This window comes from Triturus cristatus, chromosome 5_2, assembly GCF_964204655.1.
Source record: "Triturus cristatus chromosome 5_2, aTriCri1.1, whole genome shotgun sequence".
Taxonomy (NCBI): Eukaryota; Metazoa; Chordata; class Amphibia; order Caudata; family Salamandridae; genus Triturus; species Triturus cristatus.
This window is the reverse complement of record NC_140588.1, coordinates 728,037,924-728,052,091: the sequence shown is the minus strand read 5'-3', so window position 1 is coordinate 728,052,091 and position 14,168 is coordinate 728,037,924. Positions and strand designations below refer to the sequence as shown.

Sequence of the window (14,168 nt, the reverse complement as noted above, 5' to 3'; positions counted from 1 at the left end):
CAGCTCCTCTCCTCATTTGCAAAATGCCCCAGTTTAAGAAACGTAAGCACAGAAGACCTAAAAGAAGTGGGTTTCCTGATGAATACCAAAGGACAAGAAATAACAAAGGTTTTACTCCACTCAGCACTAATAAAAGTAGCGCTGGAAAAGGCAGAAGCCGAGATGAAAAGGGAAGGAATAAGGATTGTAAAAAGAGAGGATGTGCTGAGCGACAAAAAAGAGAAACCTTTTGTTGCAATCAAACGAAGTTATCAATGTGGTAGATCCAAGTAGTTGTTTATTGGTTGATGATAAGATGGTAGTTACATAGTAGATGAGTTAGATCAGGTAGATATATGGTGATGTACAGTCCATATATGGTCCCACCAGGAACTGCATCTCTGCTGCTCAGCCCACTCTCTCCAACTCTCATACCTCCCAGTCAGGCAGGCACACCAACATTCCAATGGTCATCAGGCATTCCACTCACACACCCAAGCAGACTGGCTAAGCAGCAACACACGTAGATACAACACCTTTCCTTAGGAATCATGCAGGGTTGGGGGAAAGGCAAATAAAAATGATTAGTTCAGGTCGGGATACGAAAGAAGCCCTCGAAATCACTATAACCCCTAAAAATTTAGGGTGGGATGAGGTAGACGCCTGGGTAGGAAATGGACTTGGAGAGATTATTTATACGGATGATGAAGAAGAAGTGGGGGATTTGAGTGAAGTTGATTAGGAACGGGGGTCGTTGCACAGCCTAGCCATAATGTCTTGGAATGTTAATGGATATAAAAGAATATGTGATCATGAAAACTTTGAAGATATTCTAAGGAAGACCGATATTGCCTGTTTACAGGAGACTTGGCTGTGCGACGAAACCCTTGTTATGGAAGGCTTCACATACCATGTAAAGCTGGGAAAAAAGAATAGATTCGGGAGACCATCAGGAGGTCAGATAACATTGGTCTCAACAAGGATAGCGAAAAGTATAGAACCACTTGAACTCAAGTGTAACTGGGCTATAGGTAGCAGAGTGTTGTTATTGAATAATAACGCAGAGGGGGAAGGTTTATGCATGGTAAATGTGTATATATGTAAAGGCAAAATAAAAGAGTATAAAGCAGACCTGGAACGATTGAAAAAGGACCTGGAGGTCTTACAAGATACATACCCAAGAGATGTGTTATTGTTATTGGGTGATTTTAATCACAGACTAGACCCCCAAAAAACCGACTCTTGGCAGAGGGAGCTGCTAAGAGTATATAACATAGAGTTTGCTAAGTTCCCTAGGTGTGATAGCTCAAACCAAGATATGGAGCTCGGTAAATTGCTGGGGGGTATGGGTCTGTTATGTGTAAATGGAAGAAAGGATCCGGATCGGCCTGCAAAGCGTACTTTTAAAATAGGGCAGCAAAAGTGCCCCATAGATTACGCATTTATTCCGGCATGGAGCTTTCATTTAATTAAACACTTTGAAGTAGGGGGGGGCAGATGGTAGTGATCATTACCCACTGATGATAAAACTACAAGTAAATAGGGGCCCGCAGAGGCAAAAAGTGTTACAAGTAGACGTGGAATACCCGAAGCGGCTGACAACTAGGATTAGTGACGACCACATAAGGAAATTGAGTGCACTCCAATTACTAGTGGAAATAGAAAATCAACTAGCAGGAGAGGATTTACCCTGGTATGAGGATATGATAAGGCAACTAGTAGATTGCCTTAGGATTAATATTAAACTGGGTAATAATGGGTCACAAAATAGACCAAAAGCACCCTCAAATAGTAAACCATGGTTTGATGATGACTGCAGAAAAGTAAAAGCCACTATTAGACAGAAAGAAAGACGCCTAAGAAAGACTTATAATGATGCTCTATTGTATGAACTTAAGGAATTAAGGACGAAATATAAGGCAACCATTAGAGAAAAAAAAAGAACCTATAAAGATAGATGCTGGATGAATTTATTGGAGGCAATCGAAGATAAAAATATCAAAGGCTTCTGGAAAATGATACAAGAATGTATGGTAAAAGTTGTAGGGACCCTACAGTATTCGGTTGTGGAAGACAAGTGGGAAAGTCACCTTGAAGAAATCTATGGTAAATGGCCAAGGAAAGAGGAAATATTATCAAATAATTGGCCAGGGGTCAGGGAAAATGTGAAAGAGAACTTCTCCAATGATCATATTAAGAGTATTATATCAAATTTAAAATTAACACGAGCAGCAGGTCCGGACAATTTACCGGCAGTTGTTATAAAAACGAACTCTGAGTGGTGGGCCGAGTTCTTTTCAAAGATGTTTCTGAGGATATTGATTACAGGAATTTTCCCAGATAGCTGGAAAGGGGCGATAATTAGGCCAATACATAAAAAAGGCGATGTAAAAGATCCTAAAAGCTACCGCTTGATAAACCTCCTGGATATAGGCGAAAAAGTATTCTCCAAAGTAATCCTAGGTATGCTAAAGGATTGGGCATATGATAATCAGATAGTACCCCCAGAACAGGGAGGATTTAGAGAAGGACATTCGACGGTGGACCACTGTTTTGCTCTCTGGGCCATAGCGCGGAAGTCGATAGAACAGAGGGGTAATCTATTCTGCTGCTTTGTGGACTTCCGCGCGGCTTTTGATCTTGTGGACAGAGAGCAGTTGTGGACAACCCTGATAGGATATAAAATAAAGGATGATCTTTTAGCGCTGATCCAAGCCCTACACATTGAAAACTGGGCACAGATAATTTTGGATAAGGATGGAGGTCTGTCAGGGAGGATACAAATTGGAAATGGATTGAGGCAGGGGTGTGTACTTGCCCCCCTACTTTTTTCCCTGTTCATAGCAGATCTACCTCAAAAATTAAGAGAGGTCAGAGGGGCTAGCCCGAAACTGGGAGGGAATCATGTACCCTGTTTACTATATGCAGACGACCTGGTGATTATGGACCAGACGGAGATAGGTCTCCAGAGAAAATTAAATAGGTTTAAAGACTACTGTGTGAATAAAAAACTAGTGGTGAATATGGAGAAGACAAAAATCTTATGCTTCGGGAAGAATAAAACAAAGTTTCTATGGAATCTTGGTATAGAACGTCTCGAGAGAGTTACGGAGTATAGATATCTAGGTATATGGTTTACGAGTAATCTAAAATGGAATACTCATCTAGAAGCGCTAAAAATGCGGGCAGCGGCCTCTGTGAAGGGCCTAAAAAGATTTAATAGCGTATATGGGGAGATGTCGGATAGGCCGGTTATAAAGGCCTATATAGCAATGGTTCTGCCACAATTCCTGTACGGGATAAAAGTACTATATTTAAGCGGAAAATTCAGCTGGGATAAAGAAGAGGGAAATATCCTAAAAAGTTTGTTCTCGCTGCCAAAATCATCAATGGTACAAGCAGCAAGGCTTGAGTTGGGAATCACCTCTTGGGCCATAACAGCCTGTATGGCACTAATACGCTTCTGGCAGCGCTTAGGGGCAGAGGAGCCTCATAAAGTTTCCCAGTGGTGTAAAGCAGAAATTGCCACGAGTGAGCTGTCCTGGGCAAAAGAGGCAAAATCTGTAATAAAGGAAGCGTATGGAATACTAGGTTTAATGCTGGATCCGCAGTTAGGTCACCCCCGAATAGATAAGAAAGAACTCAGGTCATTGGGTTTTGATACATCATGTATACATGACCAGGAGTATCTCACGAAAAATTTCTGTATCACATATGATTTTGGCTTGGGAAAAGGATAAACATTACCCTTATATAGATAGGTTACCTAGTCACTATTTACGACGTGAGGTGCTAAGAGTGCGAATGGGGATAAACCCCTGTTATATGAATAATGGGGTGAAAAATCTCATGATAGATCTTAGGGGGAAATGCACTTGCACTTTGGGGACCCCCTGTGATATTCTACACATTTTATTGGATTGTATGAAATTTTTAGACTTACGAAAGGAGATTCTATGCCCAATATTCATAAAATACAGAATAATGAGTAGGACGCAAGCTGTTGAACTTTTAATGGAAATGAGGAATTTAGACATAGCGATTCTTAAGGGCTTAGAGTAACCTTGTATGGGTACGCTAACGTTGTTATGAGATGGCACAACGAAAAGACATCAGTCCTGCAATTGATCTATCGGAAATATTGGATGTAAAGGTACAAACGCAGGAATCACCTGGTTTTATTAATTTTAGAATATTTTATAGGATATGGATTATTATAGCTATGATGAATATGTGATATATTTTATATATGTATTTTAATAGACGAAACAGATGTAATGTACACTTTTATGGTTGTAACAAACTAAATAAAGTTAAATTGACTGACTGACAACCCAGCGGGAGATGATCCGTTTGTGCACAGCCCGACCTTTCATGGCGCCCACGTAGCCAACAAAGAGCTGGTCATTTACCTGGAACGGTTGTGTGCGGCTGAGGTAGAATGAAACTGCACATTTTGGGTCCAGACGGTGGATCCTCTCTTCCACTCTGGAAGGGTGGGGAGGCGGAAAGAAAGTGGGCAAAGTGACAGTTAGCCCCAGATGAAAGGCAGTGACTCCATTTGGTAGAAAGGAGGGACGTGGCCGAAACACAACCTTGTCCGGGTGAACCGCCAGGAAAGGAGTTTTGCATGAAAGAGCCTGGAGGGCACTCACGTGCCTAGCGGAGGTGATACCCACCAGGAAGACAGTTGTCAAAGTCAATAACCGTAAAGAAAAGTTATGAAGAGGCTCAAAGGGAGCGCACATCAAGTATGTGAGAACCACCTTCCAACGTATTGTTCTCATCGTGCTGCCGGACCTCCGGGATGTCGGCTGAATAGCTGTGTACCATGGGGACGTAAATAAAGGTTTTTTAAAAAAATAAAAATAAAAAAAAAAAGTATGTGAGAACCAGGTGCAAGTCCCAGTGAGGCATCACAAAAGGAATAGGAGGGAAAAGGTGAGTAATGCCTTTAAGAAATCTGTGGACAACAGCCTGAAAAAAGGCTGAATGAGCAGAGAGGTAGCCCTTAACAGTGCCCAGAGCAGAGCCCTGCTAGGCCAAAGAGAGAAGGAATAATAGGACCTCAGAAAGAGGGGCAGAAAGGAGGGGGGGGGGGGAGAGGGTCAACAGCTTTCGCTGTGCACCATGCCACAAATTTGTTCCACTGGCAGGCGTATACAGTTTAGGTGAGGGACGCCTAGCTGCCAGAATCACATTACAAAAGTTAGGAGGCAAGTCAAATGGAATCAACTGTCGCCGCTCAATCTCCACGCAAGGAGGTGAAGGTTGGACAGGTTCGGGTGGAGAACCGTCCCCGGTCGCTGCGACAAAAGATCCTCCCGAAGAGGCAGTCGGATCGGAGGATCCACGCTCACCACAAGAAGAACTTGAGCCCGGTCGGGTCTGATCTTTAGCACTCTGGGTAGAAGTGGTATAGAAAGGCGTATAACAGACCGTCACTCAACTCGCGACGAAAAGCGTCTCCGAGCGAGTGCCGTCTTGGAAACTCCAACATGCAGAACTGCTGACAGTGCACGATCTGTTTGGTGGCGAATAGATCTAAACAAGGTTCTCCCCATTGCTGAAAGAGACCTTGTGCCACCGCTGAGTGAAGACGCCATTCGTGATCTATGATGCACCGGCGGCTGAGTGCGTCCGGCCCGGTGTGCAGAGAACCTGCCAAGCGTTGAACCACCAGTAGAAAGCTCTGGCAGTCCAGCCACGTCCAGTGAGGGAAGAGCCTCCTTCCATAGGATCCACAACCCCACCTCGCCTCGCTAGTTGCAGTACCACATGGCAGGGGTTCCGTCCGAGAACCCCTGTATTACTGTCCTCTTGACAGAGGGAAGGAATGGTTCGAATGCAAGCAGGATCGCCGTAAGCTCCAACTTATTGATTTGGAGCTCGGGCTTCGTCGGAGACCATAGGCTTCTGAGGTCCGCCTCCTTCATATGGCCGCCCCATCCCCAAAGGAACACATCTGTTACCACTGTGTGCTCCGGTTGGGGAAGGAAGAGGGACCTGCCGCTGATCCAACTCATAGGCGGAATGACCCAGACGCACCGTGTCCAGAACCGCTCGGATGAAGAGGAGCTTATGAGAGGGAGCCAGATGCGACTTCGGCACGTGGATGGAGAACCCCAGCAAATGCAGGAGCTTGGCCGTAGGTTGGAGGTGTGAGATGACTGCTCGGGGCGAGCCCGCTGCAACATCCAGTAGTCTAAATAGGGGAAGACTGAAACTCCTGATATGCGCAGATGAGCTGCGACCACCGCCATCACTTCTGCGAACACCCAAGGGGCACTTGTAAGGCCAAAAGGGAGTATGGTGAACTGAAAGCGGGAGCATTTAGAACTTTTTCGTCCGAAAGAAGTAGTTGACGTACCGGAGGCCTAAAAGAGGATGCAGGCCGTTGTCCTTGTTTGGTCAACAAGTAGCGGGAATAACAATCACGACTTACTATGGGCGTTGGAACGCACTCGACTGTCCCCTCCGGCCAAGAGGGCTGGAACGTCCTGCTGGAGAAGCGCCAAGTGATACATCGACATGCGGTGGTACGGAAGGGAATAGCCGGAGGGGCAGTCCGGAATGGGAGGGAGTAGCCCCTTTGGACTATCAGCAAAACCCCACTGTCCAAAGTGATAGTGCGCCAGTGGGGGAGGCGATGGCGAATCAGGTCGTTCACGGGCATTAACCCCAATATAGGAAGGTTTGGAGCCCGTGGTGGCAGCGGACTAACCCGGCCGCTGGCCCTGTGACCCACCTCTGCGGGTCCCCTTTCAGCGGCTGCACCGAAAGCGCTCTGCGCAGGTCTGTGGCTTTGAAAGGAACGTGTTTTAGGTGCCCCGTCCCTGCCAGGAAAGGAACGAAAGGCAGACCCCAAGGGAGTGCGCGTGGCGGAAAGGCCCAACGACTGGGCCGTTGCCCGGGAGTACTCAAAACTTTCCAACATACCATCCGGGTTGTCACCAAAGAGGCGCATGTCATCAAAGGGCATGTCCAACAAGGCATTGTGGACATCCCCTAAGAAGCCAGTGGGTCTGAGCCAGGCGGAACGGCAGAGTGCCACATTTGTGGAAATAGCCCTGCCGAGGGAGTCGTCGGTATCAAGGCCACCACGTATAGTAAACGGTGCCGCAACTCTCCCCTCGATATAGCGTGGGAGAGTACCGTCCGAGCGTCCATCGGACACCGAGGTAGCACCAGTGCCACTGTGTCCCACACAGAGTGGGAATAGCAGACCAAACGGCATGCAGTATGCACTGTCCGCAGTCCTGAAGTGGCAGTGGTAACACCTTATTCCCAGAATGCTCAACCTCCTCTTTTGTTTTTTGGGTACCCTATCCGGAGGTGCGGAAGGGATGCGCATGGAGAAGCAGAGGTCTGGATAACCAGACTCTCCAGCGTCGGGTGTTATGTGAGGAAACTGGGGTCGCCAGGGACCGGGCGATGTCGTTGTGCCACACTCCTATCTACAGGAGTACCTGTGGGAGGCGTGGACCAGGTGCTCCGAGGACGTCTGTAAATATGTCATTAAAGGGCAGCAGTGGCTGCTTGGAGGAGGCTCCTGGCCGAATCACCTCAGTCAGGAGTTGGTCCTGAGAAACAACGTAGGCTCAGACCCTGCACACTGACATCCTAGTGTGGTGCATCCTCACACTGAGCTGCGAGAGTGTACCCAGACCCCTCCCAGTCTTTGCCGTCGGACAAGGAGGCCGGGGAAAGAGAGAAAATTGCCTCTCCCGGGCTAGGAAGTGGTGGACAATAGGTCAAGCCAAGCTCGTCATAGTCCGGCCGTGGAGGCAACGGTGCCATGTCCGACGCCAGGCCTGGAGCCATCGGTGGCGCTGAGGCCGGAGCAAGCGGCGGCGCTGAGGCCCGAGCCAGCAGCGGGGCCGATGCCAAAGCCAGTGGCAGGGCCGAGGCCGGAGCCAGCGGCAGGGCCGAGGCCGGAGCCAACGGCGTCCCAGGGTATCTAGCCGGTGTTGCTGGGGCCAAAGGCGGCGGCATGGGGGCAGAACCACCCAACAGTTCCACTGGGCCCGAAGGCGCTTCAGAGGGACCCAAAGGAGCAAATAAACGGCCCATGGGTGATAGGAACACTTGTATTCCTTCCGGAGTCGCGTATGGCCCCGGGGAAGGGCCGCAGGCAACAATGGGGGCTCCACCGGAGCCGCCGGGGAGTGACCACCCGCCCCCCTCCACTGCGTCCCGCGACCGGTGAGGGGTAGGCGAAGAGCGACGCCGCGTCTTCGACCTGGTATGGAGCTTCGACTTACCTGACGCCGATGCGACGAATGATTGTGTAGGCTCTGCGACCGGCCCTTCGACCGCCCATGGGCACGGGACTCTGAGTGGCGCGGAGCAATTGCCGGGCCTCAAAGAACTGTCGGGATCGCTCCCGCAAGTCTTCGGCACCATGGCCCAACTGGGGCACATCTCGGGGTGATGGACGTGCCCGAAGCAGAAGAGACACACCACATGATGGTCCTCCGCCACGTTCCGACGGCAGTCCCAACAGGACTGAGACCCGGCGTCCCTACTTCTCGAGTACTCGACAAACAAGAGAAACAAGTCTCATAAAACACGTCAAAAATATGACTAGGAGTACCACTCTCTCTTGGATCTGCGCTTGCTGGCGCGAAAAAAAAAAGAACTGACGTCCGCGCACGTGGGCGCGTCTAAGTAGCTCCGACGACGTCATCTCGGCGGCTACGACGCCAGCGACATACGCAGTGCTGCACGACGACGCCTACCGACGCGCAGGGGTACTGCTGACGAAAAACTTTCGGGATCCAGTCTGACGCCTCGGGATATTCTAAGGTAAGGAATCTATCACTAACGTGTCTCTTTCAGATGCATCCGTTACTTCTTGAGATCTGGTTGGTGAAGGGAGATGGGTCTGTCACTGACCCAATCGCAGTTTGTCAATTACCACTGCAGATATTTCGCAGTACCCTCTGGGATCTGAAACATATCTGACAGATTTCCCTGATGCTGCACCTACTGTAACTTCAGGTCCCACTGCAGAGCCCACATATGCCAAAGGGCATGCGTCAACAGCAGGATGCAAGAGGCCATGAGGCCAGCAGCCTCAGAGTCTGTCTCACCGAAATCAATACAGGTTGAAACATCAATATCATAGCTTGAATATCCTGGACTTGCTGAATGGGAGGACAGCGCGAAAATGCACTGTGTCTAGAACGGGTCCTAGGAAAAGGAGTCAAGTGTGACTTCCGCATGTTTATAGTGAACCCCAGTGAATGCAGAAGGTCCGCCGTTCTGGAGGTGGGAGATCACAGCCTGGGGCGTGCGCACCATCAACAGCCAGTCACCAAGATAGTGAAAGCCTGGCACCCCTAATCTCAGCAGATGAGTTGCAACCACAGCTGGTGAGGCCAAAGGGGAGAACTGCGAACTAAAAGTGTTCATGGCTCATTGTGAACCACTGGTAGTGGCTGCGGGTAGGCAGGATGGGAATCTGGAAATTTGCGTCCTGCAAGTCCAATGCTACAATCCAGATTCCTTGGTCCAGGGCAGACAGGACCTGAGCAAGAGTGAGCATTATTATCTTCTTGAGGAAGAAGTTGAGATAGCGCAGGTCTAGTGTAGGAAGCTGGCTCCTTACATATTATATCAAATACAGGTATGCTGTGTGCAAAGTGCAGGTATTCCATATATACGTAGACATGGGCTTGCTTTAACTGTCCCAAGGTGTTCTATTTGTGGTAGTGTGGTCGAGAAGCCTTAAGCTTATCAGAGGGGAGTGCTAAGTATGTGTTGCATACACAGATTAAACAAATGATACACACTCTAGAAGGAGATCCATCACAAACACGCATTTGCAATGCAATAGGTCTCGCATTTGTGAAAGTTAAAGTTTTAAGCGTTGAAATCTATTTTTTTTTACTTTAGTCTTTTAATTTGCAGAGGAGTGATTATATTTGCATAGCGCTATTGCCATTTATATGGCGATGTGGCGCTGGAGAATCTGGAAATAGGTTATAAGGGAGGGGAGACAAGAGTGATAGGTGCGTGAAAAATAAGTAACAAAATCCTTGAAAAAACAAACACATAGGTAATGCAAGATTAAGTAAAGCATGTGAAATGTAGGCAGGAACAACATGTTTACTTTAAAGGTTTTGGTTGGTTAGAGCCAAATGCATTTTACCGGCAGCCCAGAACTGCTCGCCTCTAACTAATGTGCCGAACCACTGTAGCGCGAGCGGACTCAAACTGTGAATTCACTTCAAAATACGATGACAATGACAGCTACATTAAAAAAGCGAGAGGGGTAAGTGCACCGCACCCTTGTCTGATGGGATGTAAATGCCGTGTGCGCCCTCGGAAGCATCTTATGAGTCAGGGTTGGGGGGGCCAATCATAACTGTGTCTGCAGGGTAACAAACAAAGCAAGCTGCCGACTTTGGCTCTGTGGAACCTGGTTCAAGTCTCGGAGTGAACCATTCAAAAAACATGGGTATGGTAAAAAATAAATGTAAAGTTATAATAAATATTACTAAATTATTATTATTATTTAGAGTATTATATAGCGCTGGCTAGTCTCAAAGGTATCAGAGCACTTTACATGCTATGTGTGAACAATGCCACACCAGCTCTTCTTAGAATGGCAGCAATGCTTGTGATAGGACATTACGAGCTTTAACAACTTATTTATGGTTTCTTAAAAAACACACATACAAATAATTACGAAATTCTGAAAACCATCTTTGACAACACACACACTTTAAAGCTCAATTTAAAACATAACTAGGAATGTAGGCACTTCCTGGAATGCATTTGTGCACTCGGGTTGTTGCGGTGAGTCTCTTACATTTTTTGCAGTTCAACTTTACTGCGCCTCATAGTAGCGTGCAACAGCCCGAAGGCAGCATGCTGTCCTTATGCAAATCACTGAAACTAGGCCGTGTCAAACACAGAAAAAAAGCAAAACCCTTAGCTATGATACAAACCATTTTGGAAATGACACGTGACGTTTGCCTCCGATACATTGACAGTGCAGTGGGTTTGTGGCCCTCACGCGAGGGCCTGTTTAGCGCAGGTGGCTGCGGTCACTCCTAAAGTGTCTCTTGCTGGCTACACAACCTTCAAGACGAATCAGCCCCACCCCCGATACCAGCCAACCCAGCATTGCATACAACACCCCGCATCGGCCTCCGGGACCAGGATGATAGTTGTCTACTGTCCCGGCCAGTCCCAAGCAACCTGGGACATGTAGCTTGGCATTTGTCATTATGACTCCGTGGGTTAAAGATTAGCCAAATGCCCGGGCAGATGCGTAATCTGTTTTGTGGTTCAAGGCTGCACAGAGCTTGCTGGCTATATAAATGTAAAAGAACCAACAACATAGATACAAACTCTGGGGGGTTGAGGGCATACAGCTCACATCCGGGATATGTGGTTATAGGATTGGACTGGGTACCAATTATACGACTATGGGTGAAGCACCCTCGCCGTGCTTTAACAAGCACTGGAAGGGGCGGAGCATTAACACCAGCACAGGGCAGGATGAACCAAGCGAGCATGGCAGCTGTGCCCCCGTGCAGTGTATGGACACGGACCCCGCTGTTTGTAGCAGCTGAAGGACTGACGGACATCGCAGATTACACATTAAACAGCCTGCACCATAACACGCATACACACGCAGGCATGGTACACACTACACAAACCTGCTGCTTAATAACAGCGGACTCAGGCACACACAAAATGCAATAAACAACACGAGCACCAAACACACCTCGCTAAATAACCACGACATGTCCAGGGGGTACAAACCGTTCAAATAGCAGACTGGCCACCCCCGCACATTAACCCTCCCACTCCTCGAAACTAGACACACACCACACTTCAGGCGATGGGGGCGATAAGGGGACAGGTGGTAACATACCAATTTCTGGGGTTCAGGTCTCTGCCCAACACCCTGCATCAATTAATAGAAGAAAACCTGTAGGTACACGCATTTTGTAACCACCCAAAAACGTCCAGTGTAAAACTACTGCACCCGGGGTTCTAACAAGGCCCGTGGCAAGCACTGTGCCCTGTAGAGACTGATGCCGGGGCACTCGGAGCTGTAAATGAACGCGCGGAATGGGCAGTTGTGTCGTCACCCTGCCCAGTGGTGGCCAGTGTTGGGAAGAGTGGGCGTGCAGGGGTGGCAAGCTCTGGTGGGCACAGTTACCACCGGCTAAGGACTGGCAAGAGCATTGGGGTGCCAAGAAGGCACACACCGTGGTCACCATGATGTGCACATAGGGGATTGGGGGGTTTTCAATGCCCACGGGTCATTTTTTGAAGGGTGCACAGTTGCAGTAGACCATCAGTCATCTGGTGGGTCCAGTGGGGCGGCTAGCCGGCGCTGGACTCCTATTGCCTCTCGTGTGTAAGGAGAGCGCATAAGTGTCACATACCGTGAATAAGCTGGTGGGCACAGAGGTGCTGTGCAGGAGTTGTGGACTAGAAGCCCGTGTAACTGTGCGTCAGGGCTGTCTGGAGCACGCGCGCCTCAAGGTAAACAAGCATGTCACTACCACCAACATCTTCACACGTGTTCAGTCACTAACATAAGGCTTCCAAGAAGTACCCTACAACCTGCAGTGCATGCATGTCAGTGCCTCGTAATGGGTAGTAGACGCTAGACAATAAGTTTAGCCACCCCACCTTCCAGAAAAAGAGGGGCCCTCCTCATTCTTTGACACTAGTCTAGATTTTAATGATGCCCACCGCATTATTTTACTATGAAGCATAAAAGAGTAACCCCAGTCCATGAACATAACATCACCTCTAATCTTACAACTCAATGGGGCATCGATGTTTTAGTCCCAGCAATTTCAATCAAAGCGAAAAAGTACAAAAAACAGTGCGTCATATTTTAAAGCTAAATGCAGTTAAACGTTTCACTGCCTGTGGTCTATGCTGGAATTTTGGGCAATATCTGTAGGATGCGCCTTGCTTAATGTGGCGTCAAGGGCCGTCCGTGAGACCATAGACATTACAATTGCCCGTTAACTTGAAACTCCATCCTGTGGGTCTTAATAGACTTCACTGCTGCACAAACACGTTTCAGTAGGGTTGGCTGTCACACAATAGCACTGGTGACCTCAATAGAAATACGTGCAGGTTAGCAAATGGCGTAGAGGCTGGAGACCAGTGACTGACTAGGAGGGAGGGGTACAAGAGAGGGGGGACAGAGAGCACAGAGAGTGGGGTGGAGGAGAAGAGAAAGAGACATCAATGAAAGTATAACGGGCGCCGCGCTGATAAAGTATGTATGTCCACAATACATAAATAAACAAATGCGGCCATTAACCAATAGTGCCTGAAAATAACAGTGAACGCGAAACCAGGCATAAAGTATGTAGGACCATAATACAGAAAAAATAAACATACAGTGTAAACACACAAGTAACCAGTGGTGTGCGCGCACCACAGAGGAGCAGGGCTGGGTATCGAAACCAGTGGTGCGCGCGCACCACAGAGGAGCGAGGGAGCGCGGCAGCGAGGCGAACGCGCGCTGCTGCGCGTAAAAGACACCGATGGGAATGGGCGGAGCAAAGGCGGGACATGCGCCCGCCTTTGCCCAATTGCATGCCTTATTTTTTTTTTAAAGACACGCTAAAGCCAATTGCAGCCGGCGAAAGCAAAACCACACGCACAAGCGTGTGGTTAGCTTTCAGAACCCCCTACATGAGGTCTCGCGCCGAGCGAGCAACGTTGCGCACTGCAACGCTAGGCGCGAGACCTAAAAATACACATATATATATATATTTCAACACCAAGAACTTTGTAATTGGGTAACTACTTTTCACAATATTACTGTTACAGTTTTTAGCAATATTAGCGAACAGTGCGCTTTTATGCAGTAATGCTTTTCCTATGGAGTGAAGAATACTTACTGCATATAAGTATTTGCAATAGGATTTCCCCTTTAGGTCGTGAGGTGTTAGGGGGCCAAGGTCCCAATTTCCACCAGCCCTGGTGTGGCCTGGTGCAGAGTTGCCTTGCACGCTACACAACTGGCAAAAAGGGGGGGGGGGGGAAGGGGCACCTAGAAATAGGCTGCAAAAGGGGACTTGGGGACAAAACCGGGAACTCCAATGGGGGGTTTAATTCAAGAGGGACCAGGGAGCAGTCAATGTTCATGGACCCGGGCCAGGGAGCTCGGGTGCAGCGGGTTTTGGTTGACA

At 48.4% G+C, this 14,168-nt stretch overlaps 1 protein-coding gene across 2 annotated transcripts in view; it reads right to left on the bottom strand.

The window, feature by feature from the left end:
* The window catches only part of BRWD3 (bromodomain and WD repeat domain containing 3), a 1,513,493-nt gene that overhangs the window by 523,149 nt on the left and 976,176 nt on the right, over positions 1-14,168 (bottom strand). The window lies entirely within an intron of this gene.